Source organism: Triturus cristatus, chromosome 10 (genome assembly GCF_964204655.1).
Source record: "Triturus cristatus chromosome 10, aTriCri1.1, whole genome shotgun sequence".
Classification (NCBI taxonomy): Eukaryota; Metazoa; Chordata; class Amphibia; order Caudata; family Salamandridae; genus Triturus; species Triturus cristatus.
This window is the reverse complement of record NC_140593.1, coordinates 1,065,300,686-1,065,324,742: the sequence shown is the minus strand read 5'-3', so window position 1 is coordinate 1,065,324,742 and position 24,057 is coordinate 1,065,300,686.

The following is a 24,057-nucleotide window of genomic DNA, read 5'->3' as shown; positions in this document are numbered from 1 at the left end:
ATTTTTGAACATTGATAGAACAAAGATATAGGACTGAGGTGTCAAGTCAACTTCTCAGGATAACCACTGTTTATTTAATGTGTTGCATTTCGATTCCTTGTATGTACATTCATGTTGTGTTGTTATCCTGAAAACCTGACTTGGATCTGGTGTTGCTGGGCCCTCTATCTGCCATGCCTGATTTAGGATCTCTGGAGGTCTTAAGGGTGTTCCCTGGAAGGATTATTCTCTGCTAATGCTCTAGTTTTGGCCCTAGGGAAGGAGCCTCCTTCCATTGAAACCAGAAGATTGTCTATTTTGCTTGGTGCTGTCAAAGATCACTGTTCTGTGGTGGTAAATAAAGTGAAATGTATACAGCTGAGGAAGGCTTCCACTAAGAATGTCAGGGTCAGGACTCCCCGGTTAAAACTGGCCAACTGGGGAAGCAGGAGTTTCATTGGCTGTACTACTAGGCCATGGAACAGCCTTCTAAAATCACAGACAACCCTGCTTAGGTTTAGGAAAGACCTAGAAACCTGATTTTTTTCAAATTCATCATAGCAATGATCTCTGTAATTTCATTTCTTTTAGCACTGTAAGTCCTATGGTTCTGCAGCCCCAAGACGCCTTATGGCTTTCACATGCATTACAAAATTAACCAAAAAAACAAACGTGGAATCAGGTGTGCCTGAGAAAAACAGTGAGATGAATGAGTGCACATCAGATGATGCTTCCACAGCAGAATGTTTAACTTTAGTACAAGGGACCCAATGTAAGCAGAGAAATCTTCTTAGTTATCCTCAATCATGCCTAGTTTTGCTGGATGCCGACATGGAGGCTAAAATTTTGGGGGAAAAAACAATAGTTGCTGGATAAATGCTGGCTGGACTTGGGCAGGGAACACCATATTGTATGTATGCATAAATGTTTGTGTCATTTGTATAGCGCACACCTAGCCGGATGGCAGCGCGGTGCTGTACAGGATGAAAGGAAAAAATGAGTCCAACAAACTATTGAAGAGATAGTTATTTTCCAGGGGAGTTAGTAAATAAAGACCCTGGATGAAATGCATGGTCAGCCCTCAAATTTCACCATGCTAGAAAGGCATGCAGAAGACTGGGGCATATTTACGAGGGCATATCGCCAACAGAATGTCCTTTTTAGTGATGTTCTGGTGGCGATATCCCCTTCCCCATATTTACAAAGCGGCGTTAAGCCGCTAAACATGGCTTAATGCCGCCTTGTAAATAAGGCCCCTTTTTTTAAGTTTCACTTAATGTGAGAGGGGCGTGCAATGGGTGTTGCAGTGGGCGTACTACTGCAACTCCCATTGCTTTTTGATGCTGCCCCATATTTACAAGGATGGGGCAGCGCCATAAACGAAGGCCAGGTAAAACCAGGTCTTAGGATGGCGATAAGGGGAGAAATTATTAATTTCTCCTTGCATTTTTCTCTTTCTATGGGGCTGCACTGCAGCACACATAGAAAAAGCAAATCACCTTTAAAGATTCTTTATGTGCAGGAAGGTGTCCATTCCTGCCCATAAACAATCGACCCTGCAGCACAGGCAGTCTTGCAACATTTTTCGTTGCTGAACCGTCATGCAACTTCTTCAGGGCATTTTGGGTTCCAAATATCAACTTCATGTGAGATTCACCTAAAACCAATCGGTTGCAGAGTCTCCTCGTACCTGCAACCGTCTTAGACTGGCACAAGCGTCCTCCGATCACGTGCCCCTGGGGTGACTGCCCAATGTCTAGTCCCCCCTGCCGCGTGTGAAGCTCCGTCCAGCTTCACACTCGCCGGTGGGACGCGGCAGGGGGTACTAGACATTGGGCAGTCACCCCAGGGGCACGTGCCCTGAAGAAGTTGCATGACGGTTCAGCAACGAAACATGTTGGCTTTAGAGAATTGATTATGGTTTGACCAAAACCATTTTTAATTGGGGAAGCTTACAGCACCTAATAAAGTTAAGTTGAGCCAGTAAGCTTCACCGGTTTTTAATGGTGTGAATTACACTTTTATATTCTCACAGGGGTCCAATGGGCACTTGCAAAGATATTAGGCACTGATAGTTCATTCACACTTGAGTTTTACTATCTTTTCTTACTTCACTGGGTTTGAGATTTCTTCAAAAGAACACACACACTTTCTTTTTGTGCATGGAGAAAAAGCAACCTATGATGATAAGCGGGTATGCCGGCGAGTACCAGCCAGCAACCCCCTTGGTGTTACTACCGTGAAGTGCTTTCTCTCCTTTCCCACACTTTTTCTGGTCACTTCTGGGTGGGATTTGCGTTATGACGGTTCTATGACATTTTAAATTTGATACACCACGACACTCTGAGTAGTGATAGGGAACACACTCTAGGGAATTAGAAAGTATTCGAAACCCTTTAAGTGTCGCATTCTCAGTATCAGATGTACTGTGGGTCAGGCTAGTTGTTGTTTATACTGCTGCTTCCATTAACAACTATGGTATGTATGTACCTCGCTATGCCAGCACTATAAGTTTTTTTTACTAGCCCTTCTTGTATTCATCTTCACCTCAAATGTAAATCTACATATTTCCACATTTTCTCACGATGACCCCCCCTCTTAAAACCCTCGTGTACTGACATCACTGTTGTTTACCTGCTCCAGGAAATGCCGACCTTCCATTCTTCTGACCTGCATCTCCATGTCAGCATTTGCCCAACCAACTCTCTACTTATCCTTGTCGCTTTTGTGCCGTGTCCTTATTGCACTTCTACTGAGCACACCTGTCCCCCAAGCACCAGAGAAGCTGTCTTTGAATCTTGTCACGCCCATCAGTGCCCCCACTTCCTTCTCTCACCACGTGCTGCCTGTCCAGTGAAATTAACAGGACTCTAGTCTTGCATCCTCATAAAATGGGATGTTTTGAATGACTGGAGATAATTGATACTGAATAGTGAAAATAACTTTTTTGTTGTTGTCGGATTTTTAACAATAATGATTTATAATCTATAAAGAATGCACATTCAGTTTCGCACACAAATTAATACAAGTAATTCATTTCAGTATAAATACTAAAAGTGTCTATAAAATAACTGCGAACTCTTGAGCAGGCATCATTCTCTACAGGAGGGAATTTTTTTTATAGCTATTGATGATTAGAGGAATTCAAATTAGACAACACAAACAAGAAGGAACACCATGGAGGACGTGTGACCTTTACAAGGTCACTCGAGAGACATGAACTTAACTAACTCTAATTAGGAGAGAGAGGACAGCGGGTAGGGAAAGGGGGTGGTGGTGGGGACAAGCATTGAAAAGGCCAATAAATATGGTTTTATTGTGCTAATGCTTGCACAGGCACAGACCAAAGCACATGTGTGCCTGCTCCTATTTGCATAAGCATATTACAGCCAGCCCTATTGGCTCATCTTTGCTTCTCTGAGGAATAGTTTAACACATGAGTGGGACCTACATGGTGGTAGAACCCAAGGGCTTTTCTGAGCTCGGAGGGGATGTAGCTGCTTCTGAACAGCTCTGCTGGAAAAGGAATCTGGGTTTGGGCCAGAGAGGATCATCACTTAAAAGGAAGGGAGGGAGACTACAGGCCCCTGGGAAGTGGCGAACAAGGGTTGTGCCACATGTTTACAGGCAAATGACGAGCACTGTGCAGTGGACACAAAACAGAGCATCTAGTCTGTGGATTGTAAGGTTGCAGGTGCAGAGCACTTACAGACTGTGGAGGAAAAGCACTTAGCTAAGAGGAGGAACAATTGGCGCCCAGCACGCACCCTCACATGCCATGGATGCCCACTGGGGAAGGGGCAAAAGCAGATCACTTTCATGCTTGGGATGGTAGCACTGAGCATTAGAGGCTGCTGATGGGTAGGGTCTCCTGTCACTCTCAGACTGAGGAGTTGCATTGAGCTCTCACTCACTGGCGATGAAGTGGGAGCACCTGACACTCTTACTTTGGGGAGAAGGTTTCGAGCACTCGCACCAATTTGATTTCGACAGGGCAGTGACCATTCATATACAGCGACGTATAATGCATAGGGGAGTCGCTACACAGCGACGGCAACCAGATGCCCGGAGATCTGCATTATGTTTGCTTAGTGTAACATTCCACGCTCTCCCTACCTTTTATGGGCAATATTTAAAATGGGAGGATAATGCTCAAACCTACTGAAGAAGCTGTCTTTAACTGCTTCTGCAACTGCATAACCATCTTTTCTCAGACCTGGTCACAGCCTCGGACATGTCTGGGGAGCTAAGAATTCTAGGAAGGGACCATAGTGGAAGTGGTGCTTCACAAGGCTGCAGTGCACCCACCCAGATCCAAACCTATGGCCGCTGGCAACAGGGCTAGGAGGCAGTGCTATATGCCCAGCAGCCTCCTCATTGCCTGTCATTGGCTGGACATCCTAGGATGTCGCTGCTGACATACTGGGATGCCGCACCTGGCTGCCTCTCTATGTTTACTTGTTCACATCATATGGGCAGGAATTGTCCTACAGTGAAAGCAGCGTGATAGCAGTGTACAATCTGTAGGTTGTACTTCTGCCACAAAGAAGTAGTCGCTTACTGCTAAGTAGAGTTCTAAGTATGTGACCTTGTAGGTTGATGTGAGATTGATTGCTTTCAGGTCAGCAAGACCTCTTGAATTGGGAGAAAAATCCCCTTGTCAAGAAAGAGACTGTCGCATCGCGCTGACATGATGGTCATCTTCAAAGAGAGGGTTCCTCACAATCCAATGGGATTTCCATGTCAGTGTTCTGGTACTGGTTCAACTACTGGCCAGTGTCAGCTGGCACAAACAGGCAAAACAAAATGCATTATTGACTGACGCTTTCACAAGTGAATGGCTTTCCAGTGGGAGGTTCAAAAAGTGAATGAGAAACTGACCTAAAGTGGTGTATCTATACTATTATTTCAAGCATATGTCAACGATTGAAGGCCAATTCGTCCCTCTATTAATTGTGGGTGATCTTCAAGATTGCAATTGATAGACATCAATTTTCTTAAATGGGAGTTATTAAATAATCCTGGAGAAATTAAATAACATGATCATACTTGCAGCAGAACATCTTCTTGGTGGAGTAGATAAATTGTAAATGGACTATTTAATCGTGGACTATAAGAAATAGGAGGGCCAACTGGCCTTCATCGTTCCATCTGCATTATCATAATTTGTCCCCACACCCTTCCGATATGACTGGCTGTGTGCCCCACTGCAGCCTTGCTGTTTGAAACTAGACACAGTTCTGATGAAGACCCATTAATGTAATGCAATTAGAGATGGAACGTCGACTTTCCAAGTGCACTAAGAGCAGTTGACCACGAGTCATAAGATGAAGAAACAATACATAGTTGTATATGAAACAATCAACTTACTACTTCTATAAACGTTTTCTATGTGCTTGTGAATTGATATTACACTGCGCAACATGAGCCTGATTACATTATGTTGCAGTACAATATATTGTTTATGCTTAGTGTGAAATGATACACACAAAAACACAACAGTCTTGTTGTTTACAAGAATCTTTGGGCCTCATTTTGACTTTGGCGCAGTTGCGCCGGCTCTCCGCCGGCACAGCTGCGTCAAAGTCGTACAAGGACCACCTGCCTTATTACGAGTTGAACTTGTGTAAGGCGGACGGTCCTTTGCATTTCCCATGCCGGTACCTGGGAAACATGCACCGCAATGGGAATGGCAATAAAGTTCTAGTGTGGCATGGAAGTCACCGGGGGGTAAACAGACAGGGGAGCACATGTTGTGCCCCCCTGAATGTATCCCCATGGCGGGGAGGGCATGGGAGCCCTGTAGGGCCCCCTTTGTTCCTCCACAGCCAGCCTTTTCATGGCGGGGCTCCCGTCATGAAATGGCTGGCGGTAGCGGAACTCATAATATGCTCAGCTGGACTGCGCCAGTCCCGCTGAGCATGTTACATTGTGGCACAGCTCTGCCACCGTCAGGAAACAACTGTTCCCTGGCACAGCCGGTGATCCTCCGCCTCAACAACTTTTACAGTCGTTATGCGGTAGACGGACCACCACCAGGGCGAGTGTGGCGGTCTTATGACCGCTGCACTCGTAATCCGACCCTTTATTCGGCAGGATAAATAATTCTGTCTTTACATTTGAATGCATACACAGGACTATCAAATAGAGAAAAAACATTATGTGGGGAGTGAAAGGAAAATATCAATAGGAATAGGAAAGGCGACTAAAACAACAACAAATCAAAAGCTACCATAATTAGGAAATATTTAGTTGGATTCCGATTGTGCATTCCATTTGGGAGCTAAAAATGCTAGTGTTGTCGAGATAAACCATATCTAGGCTATCTGGTTTTAGGTTTAAACCTATAATAACTGATAAAACCCAACCGAAAGGAAAATAGCCATCACGGCGTAAACATATAAACACTGAAAAAACACCTTTGCAACCACAAACTAAGTGCCATTCATAGAAAGGCACAGATGAGTGAAAGTCATTTTCTTTTCTTCCTGAAAGGGCCAATACATTGTAACTTTGTTATACAAGGTAACATCAAGAAAGACTGGGTTAACGTTATTCTGCTTGAGTTTTGTTGTTTAGGGATGTCACTAAAACATCGTCTCTTCTTTCTTCTGCTTTTTTCAGTTTTGTTGTCTTTGGTATAAAGATGCAGTGTTTAGAAGCATTTTTTTAGGTCTTATTTAGTTATTTTTTAAACTGTAGAGAATCGGGAAATATTAGAATCATATTTGAAATGTTGGTTACATTTGATTTCACTGATAGGTAAAATGGCCTGTTTCATAAAAATCATTCCTAATATCTACCATCACATTAACCCACAGACAGAGAATGGGTGAAATCCTTTGATACATCAGCCCCCTGTTCTAGTGAGTCAGTATTGATTGTAAGTGAATTGCCAAACACCCCAGTCATTAAACATTCAATTCAAGGTGTAGTGACAGCTATATGTGAAAAGAATGTTGTCACCAAGCATCTGAGATAGTGATGGAAACATGACAACAGGCGTTTGGTAAACATGGAACGCAGTGTCACTTGGAATGCTGCTGAAAATAGTTCCTTCCAAGTTCAATACAGATTAGAGTGATATTGTTTGTATTTGAAGTAATTCAGCTACGTATATGAAAAAGTTGTATGATGGCCTGTCAAAATCGATACCTGAGCTGAAGTGCTTCCCTGTAAGAGATCCTTGTCACTTGCTAGATGTTATGCTGAAAGCACCTTTACAATCTACAGAGTTAATGAAGAATGCTATTGACTTTGTGGTCCATTCTGGTGCAGTAAAAATGTGTTTGGACGTTATATACCCCGTGCATAGGCTACCTATACACATGCACTATCAGTGCAGAAAGCAAGCAATAATTAAAATTAAATTAAAATTCCATAAACACCGGAAAATCACTGTTTCTGTTGTTTTTAATGGCGTGAAAATGTGTAACCACTGATAACCACTGTTTTTTAAGGTATTGAAAAAACTGAAAAAACCCCACCAGAAATTACAAAAAATAGAAACTGAAAACAGGAAAGCCAAACCATATCTAATCAGTGCAGTCTTCATGGCAAGAAGAACTGGAGAGTGGTTAAGGACCAGAAGTGACTACATCAATAGTAGTGTAGGAATCAGGTAAAGGGGCTATCGTCCCTTCATCAGCTATGCTGGGGGCACCATTGAGTCAGATGTTTGCTGTGGCACTTATAGTCATGTATGATTTTTATTAGTCACAGTATGAATCATGAGAGATCTATCCACGGAAGCAATGAACTAATATGGATTGTATTTAAATATCTGTATGGTGACCTTTTCTGAATAAGGTGAATGGTTAGTATTGATGAGACACAAAGTCAGGATTAGAGGTGTGAATATTGACACCAGAATATCCATGAGTCACACTACCGAGAACAGAATATCATCAGGGAAGTCTAGATTTTCTTCACCTAACTCCACAAATATGTACTTACTCAATTCTTGTATCTTTAGGGTATAAAGATATACAGTTAGGAATGGTAAATCTATACTTCCCTGTTTGCACTTACCCTTCGATATTTTCCCACTTGATTTTCTGACCTCGATATTAGTGTATCACGATATACTGTGGTAGATATTCAGTGGTACAACCAAAGCAACCCTTTTTAGCAACCTTAGAATTACAAAAGATTGAGTAAAAAAACAATAAGGGTCATCCAGTTTGGTCTTCAGTTTGTGTGCAGCTCCTTGAAGCCCGTACATATATCTATGTGCTAAATTACAAGGCTTGAAACTTATCTCCTGCAGGTAACCCGACTATCTCTGTTGCAAGAGCAGTAACCCACTGAGCTATCTGCATAAAATACATATGTGTGACCTGCACGTTATATGTTATGCTGTGCAGAAGATATTTTAACCCTCTATGCTATTTTATTATGCATCTAACACGTGACTAGACTGCACAAGGATCTCTTCAGCAAGTGTATTCATCACCAGTGTTATCTTACCATTATTAAACTCTGGAAATTGTTTGGTAAACAAAGATGCAAGATATTTTAAAATGCAGCCTGTTTTGACCAATTAAGTAAGCCAGAGTAATTTTCTTGTCACATTTGTCCTTTTTTTGTAAATATTTTGGGAAGGCTTTTTTAACACAGTGGCGTAGCAAGGGGAGGGGTGGTCCGCCCCTCGCGGCATGAGTTTTGGGAGCTGCGGCCTTCCCCCACTCTTACATACATGCGTTTGCCGACCCCCGGCAAACTCAGGAATCGCCAGTACCTGCTCTTCCATGCAGCCGCCGCGGGCGACAATGGCAGGGACCGCCACGGGCGGCAAAGTGTCTAGCTACACCACGGTTTAAAATAAATGTGTACGTTCACTGTCAGGCTCGGCTACTAATGACTGCCCATCGTGAACCCACCCCCTTTCTTCTCCACACTTGGACCCCCATATATGGAATCCCAGAGTCATTGTTTTTCATTTCCAGCACCATTCCTGTTTTTTGTTACTTAGACCATGATGTAGTGCTGTGAAACCCTTGAGAGTCACAAAGGGCTTTACAATACAAGTTCAGTTGAGAAAAAAGGGGGCATTTGTACTATCTATGAAAAGATATATAGCTAAGTAGAAAAGGAAGAGACCTGGGCATACATTTGAGTTCAGCAAAAAGGCAGGTATTAGGTGAAATACATTACCAATCAATGGTGATTGCAGAATATAAATAAAGGGGTGATAAGATATGCACATAAATGCGACTGGGAGTAGCTTGAGCCTCTGTGTCAACATATGTAATGTAAATAAAAAAACATATGTTTGTGTTTAGTCAGTTTACTCAGTATGGTAGATTGCAATTGCATTAGGTGGCGATAACGACTGTCAGAAGAGATAAATTTAATTTCCCTTTCCTGTGTCTTCAGCAGCAGGTCTGACATGTGCATGGTGGTGGCAACCAGTGTGGTAGTCAGCATTTCCAGCACAGTGGATGAGTGACAGTAAAGTTTTTGCACACTTGAAATGGTGGAGCGCCAATTAGTGTGGCCACCTCTCTCGGTCATTACGAACACAGTTTCCAGTCCTGGACGTTTGTGTGATAGCCCAATGCATTTTGGGCACCCAGTCTTGTTTGGAATTGATTCCATCAGACTAACACGCCTGGAAGCAATGATTGAGATGCGAAATGTGCAGCACTGGAGACAGTTGATCTGTAGTGAGGTTGCAGTGCTTAATTTGTTAAAAAGTAAGTGCCAGGGTCCTTGTTGTGAGGCCACTGCAGCTGGAGCTACCCATTCCCTCTGCCAATGACAGTTCCAGTAGAACTACTAACCATCACACTTCTACAAGTGTGACAATTAAGACTATTCTGAGCCCCCAAAGCTATAAGAATGACTTGGGTGGCAGGCATGTCATTGTTAATGTACATTGACGTAATAAACAAGAGTTGTTGTGTTCACCTCTAAATCAGATAGACAGCGCCACCATGTGGCAGACAGTAATAAGTGCTGGTGGTGTCGAGCACCGGAAACCACTGGCTCAAATTAAGCCCTGTGAGGGGTCGTCCAAACACCAATATAATAATGCTTGAAGGTCTGCCTAGATGATTAAAAATTACATCAAGCAGTCATTTCTCCAAAATCAACACTGCAGTAACACTTAGGAGTAAAGTTGAAAAAAAGAGAAATGTGGGTAATGCAATATTATGCTGACTGCTCAGATTTGAGAAATATACACAAACGGCATTGGTCCTAATTTTGCGAGTGAAACCAGTACATCTAATGTGGTAATTGTTAGAAAATGTGTGTTTCTGGTTGGCAGAGTATGCTCCCTGTCCTAGCAGGAGCCACAATCCTAGTCAGGGTAAGTCACCACACAACCTAAATTATCCTGTGCTCACATTCGGGTAGCTTGGCACAGAGCAGTCCGGCTTAACTTTATAAAGTATGACTTTATAAATAAAACAAGACCAAAAAGATGAAAATCCAATAAGTAGGAGTTTAGTTATGAATTTTGAATGAATAAATATCACAATAGCGCTTAGAAGACAATATCGCTTAAAGTGTTAATTGATCGCACCAGACCAGGACAAAGTTAAGATTTCAGGCCGAACACAAGGGAGCATGGGCCAGATACATGGGCCCACTTAGGCCCTCGGAACAAAAGTATCTTGATCCTAGGTTTGTGCTGACTGAGTTGAGGTGCAGCCGAGCGATGCTTCAGTGATCCCAATGCAGCAGTGGTGATGCGACGAGGGCCATGAGCGAGGCGTCAATCTCGGAGTGTGATGCACCGATTCAATTCCAGTGGCAGGAAGATGGTACGTCGATAACACTGCAGCAGACCCCCAAGGTGCATGCCCAGGGGTCCAGGACTGGATTGCCACCTCTTGGTAGAACAGACTTTTGATTTTGATCACCAGCAGATGAGCCCAAGGGTTTGAAAAGGAGAGTTCTAAGTCTTTTGTGTCCCTGAGACTAAGGCAACAGGAGGCAAGCTAGCAAGCCAATCTGGGTTCAAGTGATGCAGGTCCAGTCCTTCTCACCCAGGCAGAGAGAGAGAGTGGCAGCAGCAGGGCAACACAGCAAGGCAATAATTAAGCAAACAGCAGATCCAGCAGAGTAGCAGTCCTTTAGCAGCACAGCGGTTCCTCTGCTTCCTGGCAGAGTTGTCACAGGTCCAGAAGTGTACTCAATAGGTAGGGTTAGAGACCCAGTGCTTATACCCAAATATGCCTTTGAACTCGGGTTGACTTTAAAGAAGGGTCTTTGAAGTGCACAAGTTCTTTTCTTCTCAGCCCTGGCTCCAGACTATCAGTAGGGGGTAATCAGTCCTTTGTGTGTGGTCAGGCCACTACCAATTAGAGTGTGTCAGCCCTTCCCTCCCTTCCTGCCCTGGAAGAGCCATCAGAATGCAGATGCATGTAGATGGGTGCTCAGACACACCTACAATGCACAAAGTGTCACTGTCATCCACCCCAGATGGGTATTAGAGGCAGGCTACAAGGCATACAGAGATATGAGCAGAGAAATGTCCACTTTGTAAAAGTGCCATTTCTAAAATATTAATGTTGAAGCTAACCTTCCCATTAAAAAGTACTTATCATTACCATTCCAAAGATATCAAACATAATTCAGCTACTCCTTCCTTATCAGGAATTACATCTTTAAAGTGTGTTAAGGAATTCCCAATGTTACCCTATGAGAGGAGTAGGCCTCACAGTAGTGAAAATGCATTGAGCTGTTTATCACTACCAGGACATATAAAATTTAAGAGTACATGTCTTATCTTTTACTTACATGGCACCTGCCCTTAAGGCTACCAAGGGCCTACCTTAGGGGAGATTTAGGGGTAATAAAAGGGGAGTTTAAGGCTTAGCAAAGTAGTTTTAATTGCCAAGTCGAAGTGTCATTAAACAAATGCAGGCTCTCAATGGCAGGCCTGAGACATGGGTAAGGGGCTACTTATGTGGGTGGAACAATCAGTGCTGCAGACCCACTAGTAGTATTTAATTTACAGGCACCGGGCACATGTAATGCAATTTACTAGGGACTTATAAGTAAATTAAACATGCCAATTGGGGATGAACCAATATTACCATGTTTAGAGAAGAGAGCACAAGCACTTTATGACTGTTTAGCAGTGATAACGTGTGCAGAGTCCTAAAGCCAGTAAAGCAGACGTCAGAAAAATGGAGGAAGGCAGGCAAAAAGTTGGGGGAAGACTACCCTAAGGCTGTCAGGTCTAACAGTCATGTTGAACAAACGTGTTGCCTGCCTGCCCCCCAGAGCCTAATTGGTGAAACAAATAAGTGCCAGGGCTCTTGTCTGGAGGCCACTGCAGTTTGTACCACCCATTGCCCCTGCCAGCACTGCCAACTGACATTACCAACACAACCAATAATCATCGCTCTCTTACAAGTGTGACAATTCAGACTAGTCATGGCCCCCACAGTTAGAAGAATGGCTTAGGCGGCAGGTATTAGTCATTTCTATTGTGCATTGGATTAATAAACAGATGTTGTGCATATCTTTAAGTTAGACAAACTGTCCCACCATGTGGCAGGCTGTCATTTGTGCCAGTGGTGACAATTAAGTGCAAGTGCCAAGCACTGGGAATCACCAGCTCAAATTAAGCACTGCTGGCCCTCATATAATAATTATTACAAGTACCAGAAACATGCCAGCCTCCTTTATTTTCATTGGCTTCTGACTGTGACAATTACAGAAATAAAGGCCTCCTGCAAGCATTGTGTCCCATCTCCTTGACTAACTTAATCTGAAATTGTAACTGCCTTGTGAAGCTGGTTTTACAAATAGACCACTATACATCAGGAGCATTTAGAGGATAATCTTTAGACCTCACACTAGAAATGACTGACATAAGCATAAGGTGCACATTTCTGCGGTCTATGCATAAAAACATTTTGGTGTACTTAAAGTAGTACTCCTGTAGTACTCTTTTACATACTCTAACACGCCTATGTGAATTGGGCCCCAAAACATCTATAAGTGGAATAAAATAGGATTGTTCAGGAAAAGGTCATACACAATTAATAGAAAGTGAAAGGACTGTTCTCTTCGCACTTGTAGTGTAATTGGACATTTCGTCCCCAGTTCACAAAGGCCTATAAGAGTATGTAAAGGAGTACTTCTGGACTACTGCTTCCCGTTATCATCAATGCATCTGTGAATCAGCCCCCATGCATTTAGTGATGGTAGGTTTTTTTTTTAAGCTACCTTAGTGTGGTTTGTAAGGACGGGTGATATCTTCTGCTGTATATTGAGTACTTGACTGTGTAGGTGGTGAGTGAGTTCACACAGACTGATCGTCAAAATCTGGATCAGCTTGAGCAAAGACAGGTTGGTGGAGCCTTCAAAGCAAGACCCACTCATATTGTTCCCAAATATTATGTAAAATTATAAATATTTTTAAGAGGGTCTATGGGGTATCCAGGACAGACATATAAACACAACTATTAGGCAGAAATGGTTTTCAGTTTCTCACACTAAACATATAAAACATTTCGTTGGAGCCTACATTTATTAAATTATTACGTTCAGGAGGATTTACTATGTTCTCAAATAATTAACTGAATGTTCAACGTGTCAATAAGCTAAACATTTCAGTGGGAGGTTGGAGGTGTATTTTTATTATCCGTATTTGTTACCTTTTAATTTGCAACATTGTACTGACGTTGAGCCATATATTGAGGTTAGAAAGCAGGGTCTTCACACAAGATTCTGAAACCATTCAAGTAGGATATAAGTTCTTTATTTTATTTGGGCTCTTAGGGTACAGCAAAAGTAGGTCGGTCCTGTCAGGGCACTATCCTCCCTCCAAATATCTCTATCTCCTAGTTTCCACTCCACAACTCGCACCAACATTCTGGTACATCTTTCACTCTTGGCCTAAATCATACTGCATCAAAAACACTCTAGCAAGGAGATAAGCAAAAGAGGCACTTTTGAAGAAATATGTTAAGAAATTGAGTCAGTCTTAACCCCACTCTTTGAAGAAACATCCTCTTTCTCCCTGATATTTCTCATAGTCCCCAAACACATACTTCATACTTTAAAGTACACAGGCACCCATTAGAGCCCGCTGCGAGGGCTATACTAGTTGTTAAAGGCCCTGAATCTGCAGCTCGGGCCTATAACAAGGGAGTGGGCCTTTAACAACTGGTATAGCCTGAGGCAGAAGGGCTGTAAGGCTAGTAGAGCATTCCCCCTACTAAGGGTAAAATGTTCTAAATTAGAAAGGGAGAAACAAATATTGGAATTTTGGAGCTCCGGGCTTATACCAGCCAACATAAACCCAGAGCTACTCCATTGTCTTCAATAGAGCTCTCAACATTCCAGTGTTCTAATATAGCCTTATAGCACGACGTAGTGGGCTATACCAGCTATCAAAGGCCCGCTCCCGCGTTAAAGGCCCGAGCCGAAGGCGAGGGACTTTAACAAGGGTGAGGGACTTTATTAGCCGGTATAGCCCTGCTACAAAGGGCTATAAGGCTATTAGAACATTCTACCACTAGAGGGCAGAATGATCTAAAAAATAAAACAAAGGCTTCTTGAACCTCGAGGGGATTTAAATCCCCTCGAGTTCCGAGAGGCCTTTGTAAAACATTGGAATGTTGCTCTGCGGGCATTTACCGGCCCGTAGAAGCATGGAGCACTTCATTGTATTCAATGGAGCTCTCAACATTCCAATGTTCTAATATGAATTATCATTTGTCTTCTAGATGTTAATGTGGCTATCTTTCATGTGGCTATCTTTCATCGAGTTCCACCGGTGCTACTACTCATTTATTTTCACTCATAAAAAACTACCTAATAGCTCTCATCATTGGGAACTATTGCCTTGCCAATGATTTTTAGCCATACTGTACAGCATCCATAAAGCTGTTCAGCATGATGAAAGACCATAAACTTAAATAAAAGAAAAAGGTGCTATGACGTGGTGGTTCGGGCACTTTATAGGCACGCATACCACACATGCTTGAGTCTACAAAGTGAGGCAAACATTTTTCTTTTTTTAATTAGGCGCCAGTTGGGGCGAGTAACATGGTGGGTAAGGGTGTGTGGAGAAGCAACACAGCTGGGGATGTCGGAAGGAACGGGCGAAAGAGAAGAAGTGCATGGATGGGGGAGGAAACTCAGAAGGCAGGGCTGGGGCTAAGCGATGCAGAAGCAAAATGGAGGGTGGTGGTGGAGAGGAGAAGCAATGGGCAAGAGAGCAATGTATAGTAGGGGAAGCAAACATGCATAGACAGAAACATGGAGCAGACGGGAGAGAAGAACATGGCAGAGAAAGCAATGCTAGGGGTAGATAGAAACCTACAACGGCAAGTGCACCATGGAGGAGCCATGGATCAGCACACAGCTAGAGCACAACATGGCAACAGTGTTGAGGTTCAAGAGTACTACACGATGAAGGCAGCAGTAAAATACACGCATTCTCATGGAACGCCTAACCCAAAAGAAACAGGCATTGGTAATGCATCAGTTTCATCTATTTGTTTAATAATAATGATTTACAAACAGTTACTTGAAACTTATTTAAGTGCAATATTTTTCAGTATATACATTTTATTTATAAACAAATAATTGCACAATGAGGGTGCAGGCACCACGAGCTGGGAAGAAACGCTGATGTGGCAAAAGCAGTGACGGGGAAGGATCTGTGACGGGGAAGGAGCAGTGACATGGTAGAAGTAGTGACGGGGCAGAAGCAATGATGGGGCAGAAGCAGTGCTGGGGCAGAAGCAATGACGGGGCTGAAGCAGTGATGGGGCTGAAGCAGTGACGGGGCTGAAGCAGTTTTACCACCTTTTAAAAAAAAAAAAAAATTTTTCCTCTCCCTGAAATAATTCTACTTCTGGCTGTTTAAGTTACAAACAAATACAGCAATGGCTCTAGGAGCATGCTTCCAGTCAAATGTTAACCTCAACAATCATTTACCACAAACACTGACACATTGGTAAAAGCAGCAAACATATTACAACCAATAGAAATGGAGGAAAAGTAAGTGTCAAGCACAGGAACCAATGAAAAGCAAGGAAAGCATGGAGGCGGGATGAAGACCCTTTTAACTTTTATATTAAATACAAAAGATTTCCTAAAATGTGCAAAATAATGCAGTATTGTGATCACAAAATGTGCCACATTATGCCGCATAATTTGCCTGTCTTGCTGCATAATTTAGTCAAACTTTCCACGTAATTCCAGTGGCCTGGACTAGCCTTATAATGAAAAACTATACAATAACAAATGATACCACCGAAAAATAAAAATATCCACCAAGTCCCCTTTAAATGGTCCCAAGTTATTCAGAGTATCTTAGAATGGCTTTGGGGCAGTCCGTTTTCTAATGTTTGCATGGATCTTCTGTGTTCGGTTTCCTTGGCGATGATGAGTAGACACACACATCAAGCAGAGGCGGACATGGCGCAGCCAAGCGGAGTGCAGCGAAGCAGAGGATGTGAGTACAAATTATACACAACTGGCATAGCTGCTACCACAACCTATGACTGCCATCTGACTATTGAAGGCATCAGGGACACAATGTCTCTTGTCTAAGAGTTAACGATTCTCATGCCAGTCATTCATTAAAGATTTCATGTTCCTAAAGTCGATAGAAGGAGACTGCGCTTTAAATGCCGTGCCCCAACAGCGGCCATGCTGTAGTCAGGCAACACTTCACTAGATGAGAAAGGCGATTTATCAAATAATGCATTGACTCTCTTGCAACTAGCCTATGTTTAAACTTAACAGAGCCACCATATGTATACCATAGAAACACTTCCTCAGGCTTTAGAATACTGATTGCATCAAGATGGAAATATGATAAATCGCTAGGGCTTGTCGTTTTGTTAAAAACAATTGAGCGACATCAAGCAGAGACTTTGTAAACATATAGGTGTGCATTCTTTTTTGGAGATTGGACAGACTTGAAAAAGTCAAAGAATATGTATGTTTACATTGGTTTGATTAAAAACAAAGCAATCAAGAATACCTGCTTCTCAGATTCTGTATCTGTGAGCGTCCTTATGAGCTTTAGGTGAGGCTTTAGGCTAGTGTGAGGAAGGAATGGTGACTTAAATGCTGCGGGACAGATTTACTTACATTGTAGCTGTGGCTAGACCACCACACATCCAGAAGCTGCAGATAGCCTCCCCTGGTCACTTAGCAGACAGTAGGTGCCAAGCCCACTGGAGTGAGGTTGGTGTAGCATTCGGATACCCTTACACAGTCTTGTTCAGCTCCTGCCAGTACAAGCCAGCTTTCACTGACATCTTCAGGCAGCGACTGCAGCAGGACCAGAGGCTGCTGAAATGTGGCTCCTTCTCCTGACTAGGAACTGCTGCTGACTAGGTCCCTCTCTGTAATGGGCGTTACCTCGGTAGCAAGTAGGCTCGCATATCGGGCAAAATATCACCCAATTGTGCAAGATCTAGCCCAATCTGGCAACCCTGGCAGTAAGTGGTCGGCATGCTGAACACAGGGGGGGGGGGGGTGGTTTGAAGTTGCTTTGAGCTGGGCGGAAACCTCTGCACTAGCAAGAACAAGGTAACATCCTGAGAAATGGCCATATTAAAGTCAAGCTGCCTGTGTGAGCACAAAACTACTAATACTAACGAGCCAACAAACAAAAGCGAGTCAACAGATAGAGGACTACACATTAGCAGAGCCATGCACTTGAAAGTAAACAAGCAATGTGCATGGAAAACCTTTAAAAAAATAGTTCCACAACAGCGGATGAAATACTTTGCCAATGGGAAACTAATACGAGAAGCACACAAGGAACAAGCATTGGTAAATGCAGGAAAAGTATGCTACTGCTAATAGAAATGGAGAAAGTAAGTGGCCAGCACAGGAACCAATGAAAAGCAAGGAAAGAATGGAGGTGGTATGTAAGCCCCTTTTAAGTATAATATTAAAGACAAAAGATTTCACTAACACAACACGAGCGCTGTGTAGGTGAAACCTAAAAATTAGGTCCCTACATGTGAGTGGTAGAAGAACATAAGTAAAGTGACAATACTCCAGTGGTGGGGCAGACACAAGATAAACAAGACATGCCATCAAATAAGAAGCAAGCAAATGAGTGACAGGAAAGGCAACCAATGGTAAGGCACGAGCGGGCTAAAATCCCTGTATGTTCTTGGTCAACCCACAACTTGTAGTGCTTAATTTGAGTCAGTGGTTTCCGGTGCTCAGTACCAGTACTAAATTGTCAACTCCAGCGCGGTTGACAGTCCTCCACAAGATGGCGCTGTCTGGCTAATTCAGAGATGACCACACCAACAGGCAGGGTTGAATTGGGATAAGAAATCGGCCCAGGCACGCTTAAAAAAGTGGCCCACATTTGCATATTGCCTTCCCTCAAAACACTGCTTCCGCAAAGTTTTATAAACACTCGAAAACAAGTGAGGCCACTTCTGCTCAGGCCCCCTGCCCCCGCTCAGTATGCACACATTAATTGGCTGGCCCAGTGACAGAAAGGGAGTGACACCTCTGCCCGTTGACAAAAGGGAGGTAATGAACGCCCATCTGCCTCCAGAAAGGCAACTCAGGGCCCTGCTGGGCCGCTGGCGACATCTGAACACACCAGACACAGCCAAATCGGCCCCCCAGGCTGCCGTAAAAGCAGGCCAAAACTGGAACTTCGATACCGGCCCCTCGGCCATTGACCGAGTGCCCGCCTTACCAATGTGACCCTGCCAACAGGTAATTATTAATTCAATATACATTAAAAAAACAACTGTTACATACTGCCCAAGCCATTCTTATAGCGTTGGGGGCCTGAAATAGTCGAAATTGTCACACTTGTAGGAGTGTGATGGTTAGTAGTGGTGTTGGTACAGTCATTGGCAGGGCTGGCAGGGGCAGTGGGTGGTGAGAGCTGCAGTGGCCTCCTGACTAGACTTACTTTTTTGCAAATTGAGTACTGACAACTTGGTAGGCCAGACCAAATTAAACATGGTAAGCATCAGCAGGAATACCCCCATATGAAGAATGGATTGCATGTGCACCCATAGGACGAAGACCTTTTTCCAAAGTTTAAATAAATATCCTGCAATGAAATAGAGGTGACAAATACAAAGTACTGCCATTCCAGTTTAAAACCAGCCATATGCAAATCAGTCTTGACCCTGCACCCAATAGGAACAGTCCAGTCCAAACTGCCAGGCCAGGTCCTCCCTGGACTGGAAACAAACATCCCAGGACCGGTATCGGGGTTTCACCCCTCATCAGCCAGGATAGCGTGACTCCAGCGGCATGGAGAGCACAGGACCCACGTCTGTACACGTCCCACTCGGGGTGACAAATGCAAAAAGAACAACTGATGGACAGAATACAGAACAATGTCATAGAGAGATCTGGGCCTAAAGCCATCGTTTTATTGCTCCCCATGCCATTCCAGTTTGAACCCAGCCATATGCAAATAAGTGTTGACCCTGCACCCAATGGGAACAGTCCAGCCCGAACTGCCAGGCCAGGTCCTCCCTGGACTGGAAACAAGCATACTAGGACCGGTTTTGGGGTTTCACCCCTCATCAGCCAGGATAGCTTGATTCCAGTGGCATGGAGAGCATGGGACTCACGTCTGAGCATTCCCGTCCCACTCGGGGTGACAAATGCAAAACAACAGTTGATGGACAGAATGCAGAACAATGTCATACATTCACCCCAGTACAGAGATCTGGGCCTAAATCCATCCTTTTTTTGCTCTCCATGCCATTTGAGTTTGAACCCAGCCATATGCAAATCAGTCTTGACCCTGTCCCTCATGGGAACAGTCCAGCCCGAACTGCCAAGCCAGGTCCTCCCTGGACTGGAAACAAGCATCCTAGGACCGGTTTCGGGGTTTCACCCCTCTTCAGCCAGGATAGCTTGATTCCAGTGGCATGGAGAGCACGGGACTCACGTCTGAGCATACCCGTCCCACTCGGGGTGACAAATGCAAAAACAACAGTTGATGGACAGACTGGAGAACAATGTCATACATTCACCCCAGTACAGAGATCTGGGCCTAAATCCATCGTTTTTTTGCTCACCATACCATTCCAGTTTGAACCCAGCCATATGCAAATCAGTCTTGACCCTGTCCCTCATGGGAACAGTCCAGCCCGGACTGCCAAGCCAGGGCCTCCCTGGACTGGAAACAAGCATCCTAGGATCGTTTTTTTTTTTTTTTTTTTTTATTTATTTATTTTTTTTTATTTGGTTTCGGGGTTTAACCCCTCTTCAGCCAGGATAGCTTGATATCAGTGGCATGGAGAGCACGGGACTCACGTCTGAGCATACCCGTCCCACTCGGGGTGACAAATGCAAAAACAACAGTTGATGGACAGACTGCAGAACAATGTCATACATTCACCCCAGTACAGAGATCTGGGCCTAAATCCATTGTTTTTTTGCTCACCATGCCATTCCAGGTTGAACCCAGCCATATGCAAATCAGTCTTGACCATGCACCCAATGGGAACAGTCCAGCCCGAACTGCTGTACGGGAAACAAGCATCCTAGGACCGTTTTCGGGGTTTCACCCCTTATCAGCCAGGTAAGCTTGACTCCAGTGGCATGGAAAGCACGGGACCCACGTCTGGCCCTACCCGTCCCACTCGGGTGACAAATGCAAAAAGAACAATTGATGGACGGCACGCAGAACAATGTCATGCATTCACCCCAGTAAAGAGATCTGGGCCTAAATCCACCGTTTTTTGCTCCCCATGCCATTCCAGTTTGAACCCAGCCATATGCGAATCAGTCTTGACCCTGCACCCAATGGGAAAAGTCCAGCCTGAACTGCCAGGCCAGGTCATCCCTGGACTGGAAACAAGCATCCTATGACCGGTTTCGGGGTTTCACCCCTCATCAGTCAGGATGCTTGATTCCTGTCCAGGGAGGACCTGGCTTGGCAGTTCGGGCTGGACTGTTCCCATGAGGCACAGTGTCAAGACTGATTTGCATATGGCCGGGTCTAAACTGGGGTGGCATGGTGAGCAAAAGAATGATGGATTTAACCCAGATCTCTTGACTGGGGTGATTGTTTTGATTTGTTCTGCATTCCGTCCATCAACTATGTGTCTTATGAAATACAGGTGCGGCATCCGGCACGCCATTAGCAGTGTCATGTAGAACTCGAATGTTCAGGTTTGCTTTTAATATATGTTTCCTCACGAGCGCGGGGCCCTGAAAAAAAGGGGGGCATGTGGAGTATGCCCCCGCCTGTCCCCCCTTTCTGACGTGCTGTTCATACCAACAAGTGTTTAAAGCTGAAATGCGTTTGTCTTTGCAATGTTGTTAAGATTCATCGGTGACTAGAGTTGTATAGATTAATGACAAGCTGAAAAGAACTAATGGGGTAGTGCAGCGATGAATGTTCATTCGAATTACACCACTCCAAAACACCGCCACGCTGCGGAAAGCATTAACCAAATCCTATAGCTAGCAAGGAGCTTAAGTAAGAAGCCGTTTCAGCGTGTTTTCTTGTTGCCATGCGGATGGGACCGGTCTCCCTGCGATACAACTCCCCCTGGCGCGGGGGCGGGGTGGGTTGTCCGGAAACGGACCACTGCGCCTAGTCTAATAGAGCGGGCGCGGCAGTTCACAGTGCGTACCTGAAGGTGGCGCTGTCCCATTTGAATAGTCTGGAACCTACGGTGAAACGTACGGTTTCACCGTATATAGCAACTGTACTATATGAATTACCTTTTCTCACATTTGGGAACAATACTTAAAGCAGAGCATTTTTTTAAAAAAAATTTCAATGACTTTATTCAAGGACCTTGTCCATAATAAGTCCTTTCTAGCACATCTATGCACAATTATTGAGCTGTTCCTTATTATGCTCGGTCTCGTTACAGCATTGTGTATCCGCATGGCAAGAACAGTGCATCCCGCTCACTCAAATAATGAAACTGTCAAGGATTTTTTTTTTGTTCTTAACAAAGTAGAAAGGTCAAAAACGTAGCTGGTATTCATAAATGTTAAATAGAAAGACGTTTAGGATAAAATATGCAAAGAGGAGAAAAATCCAGAAAATGCTTTTTTTATTGTGTAAAAGTGTTGATAGTTTCAGGGCATTAATTGAGTGCATGTTCAAATATGATAACGTGTGCGTATGAACACTCTGGAACATACTATGCACACGAACTCTAAAATACGGGTGCTCTTTCGCACGGTTTTGAGTGGGATGAAAAGAGTGGGGGGGAGGGGGGGGGGTCTCTAAGAGAGATGTGGCCTAAGAAGGTTAAAGAGGAATTCTTTACGAGAGACATAGCCCCATAATTAAGGATGTGACTTAAAACATGTAAACTTGAATCCCCTGCTTCCCATAGCGAAGCACAGGGTCAGTAGTGCCTCTGTCAGCTTTCATCCAGACATATCACGCTATAGCTAACATACACCTAAAACAAACCGATTGGCTTTGTCAATGCTTGTTACCAGTGTCAAATAAATGAGTAACAGTGATTTTGTAGTGAATAGTTAGAACTGAAAATTGTTTTAATTTTGAAAATATAAGACTGCGAACTAAGTATTATAAGAGGAGAGGATGCGGCCTAATGGCTAGTACAGTCGATCTCAAAGCTGGGGAACCGGGTTCGAGTCTCAGCAACAACGCTCAACATCCTGTGATTCTGGGCACATCACTTAAGCTCCCCATGCCTAACAAAAAAAATGAATGTGTCCTTATGTAACGCAACTGGTGCTCAGGTAAAGTGCTCTGATACCTGACACCTTCGGATCAAGTTCGCGCTATATACAACTCTGGAAAAAAGGTTTCTGGATAGAGAAACTTGTACTCTGTTAGAGGGTCGGTGGGAATTGCCCCCTGAGTGTGCCAGCCCAAAGTCTAGCGGCTGCTGCTTAACTGGGTTGGCGGGGTGGGGTTGGGAGGGGGGGTGAAAAGAAAAAAAAATCACTTACATGCAAGCTGGCCCCTGCCTCTTGATCCTCTTAAGGCCAACTCGTAGAAGGCTGAAAAAGGAAGCTCCCAGGCTCCCCTAGCCAATCACGATGCTGGTGTCACCAGCATGACAGCAGCGTCATTATTGGTTTGAGCGCCGTGGTTCGGCGCTCAGATAGGGAGTGGGAGTGAAGAATACAAGCCCCAGCTAGGCCCGCAGAATACAAGGGTTCGCTCTCCTGTAACAAAGGTTAGAAGGAAGTTGGCACGGAAGCTGCAAATACAAAGACAAAGTTTATTAACCCTTAAGGGTGGTCCTACAACCTATACAACACTCTTCAGCATTGCACAGAGTAGTACAAAGAACTTGCGTACACGGTCCCCTTTTATACACAACAGAGGGGCTCATAAGTGGGTGGATACAACATGAAGCAAAGTTCTTTACCTTTTATGGACATTTTCAATACAGAACCAATATGTGGGCGGAGTAACCAATTTCCTGAGCCCGCGAAAACATGGTCAAACAAAGACTAACTGATTACAGATGTGGTCAAGTCTGGGCATGCGCCAGACGGACAAAGGAGCTATTTGTAGACTGTTACTAGGCAGATTACAAGAGCAACTAGCGAAAAGGAAGGACTCTTCTCGTGCACAGCACGTGGAGACATGATAATACAAAATGGAGTCCAGACATTAGTCAACATAAGACAACAGACATTTTCTAAGGAAGGAGAGTTAATGTCTTTAGTGAATGCTTAATCATATCGCTGTTTTAGTTTTCAACAGACGACCCTTTCAGCATTTACTGAAGACATTCGGCCTTTTAGGATAATCATCATATATGTCAATTTTCATCATCTCTTCCACCTCTTTGTTTAAATGTTTCTGATGGGTGACATTGGCGATAGTTTTCTTATCAGGAATACAAAATGACACACACAAGGAACAGAGTAAAGGACCACATTGGACACAGATGCAACAGGAAAACAGAACTGCTACAATAATACAGAGACCAGTTAAAACCTTCCATCCCCATGTAGTGATCAATGCCCAAAACCATCCAGAAAAGAACCAAGTGCCATTTTCTGTATGGATCTCAGCCGCGATTTTATGTAGTTTATTAATGGCGCTATAAACTGATGGCGTATGATCAGGAATAAACACACAACAACTACTTCCGATAATTTTACATGCTCCACCTCTATCGG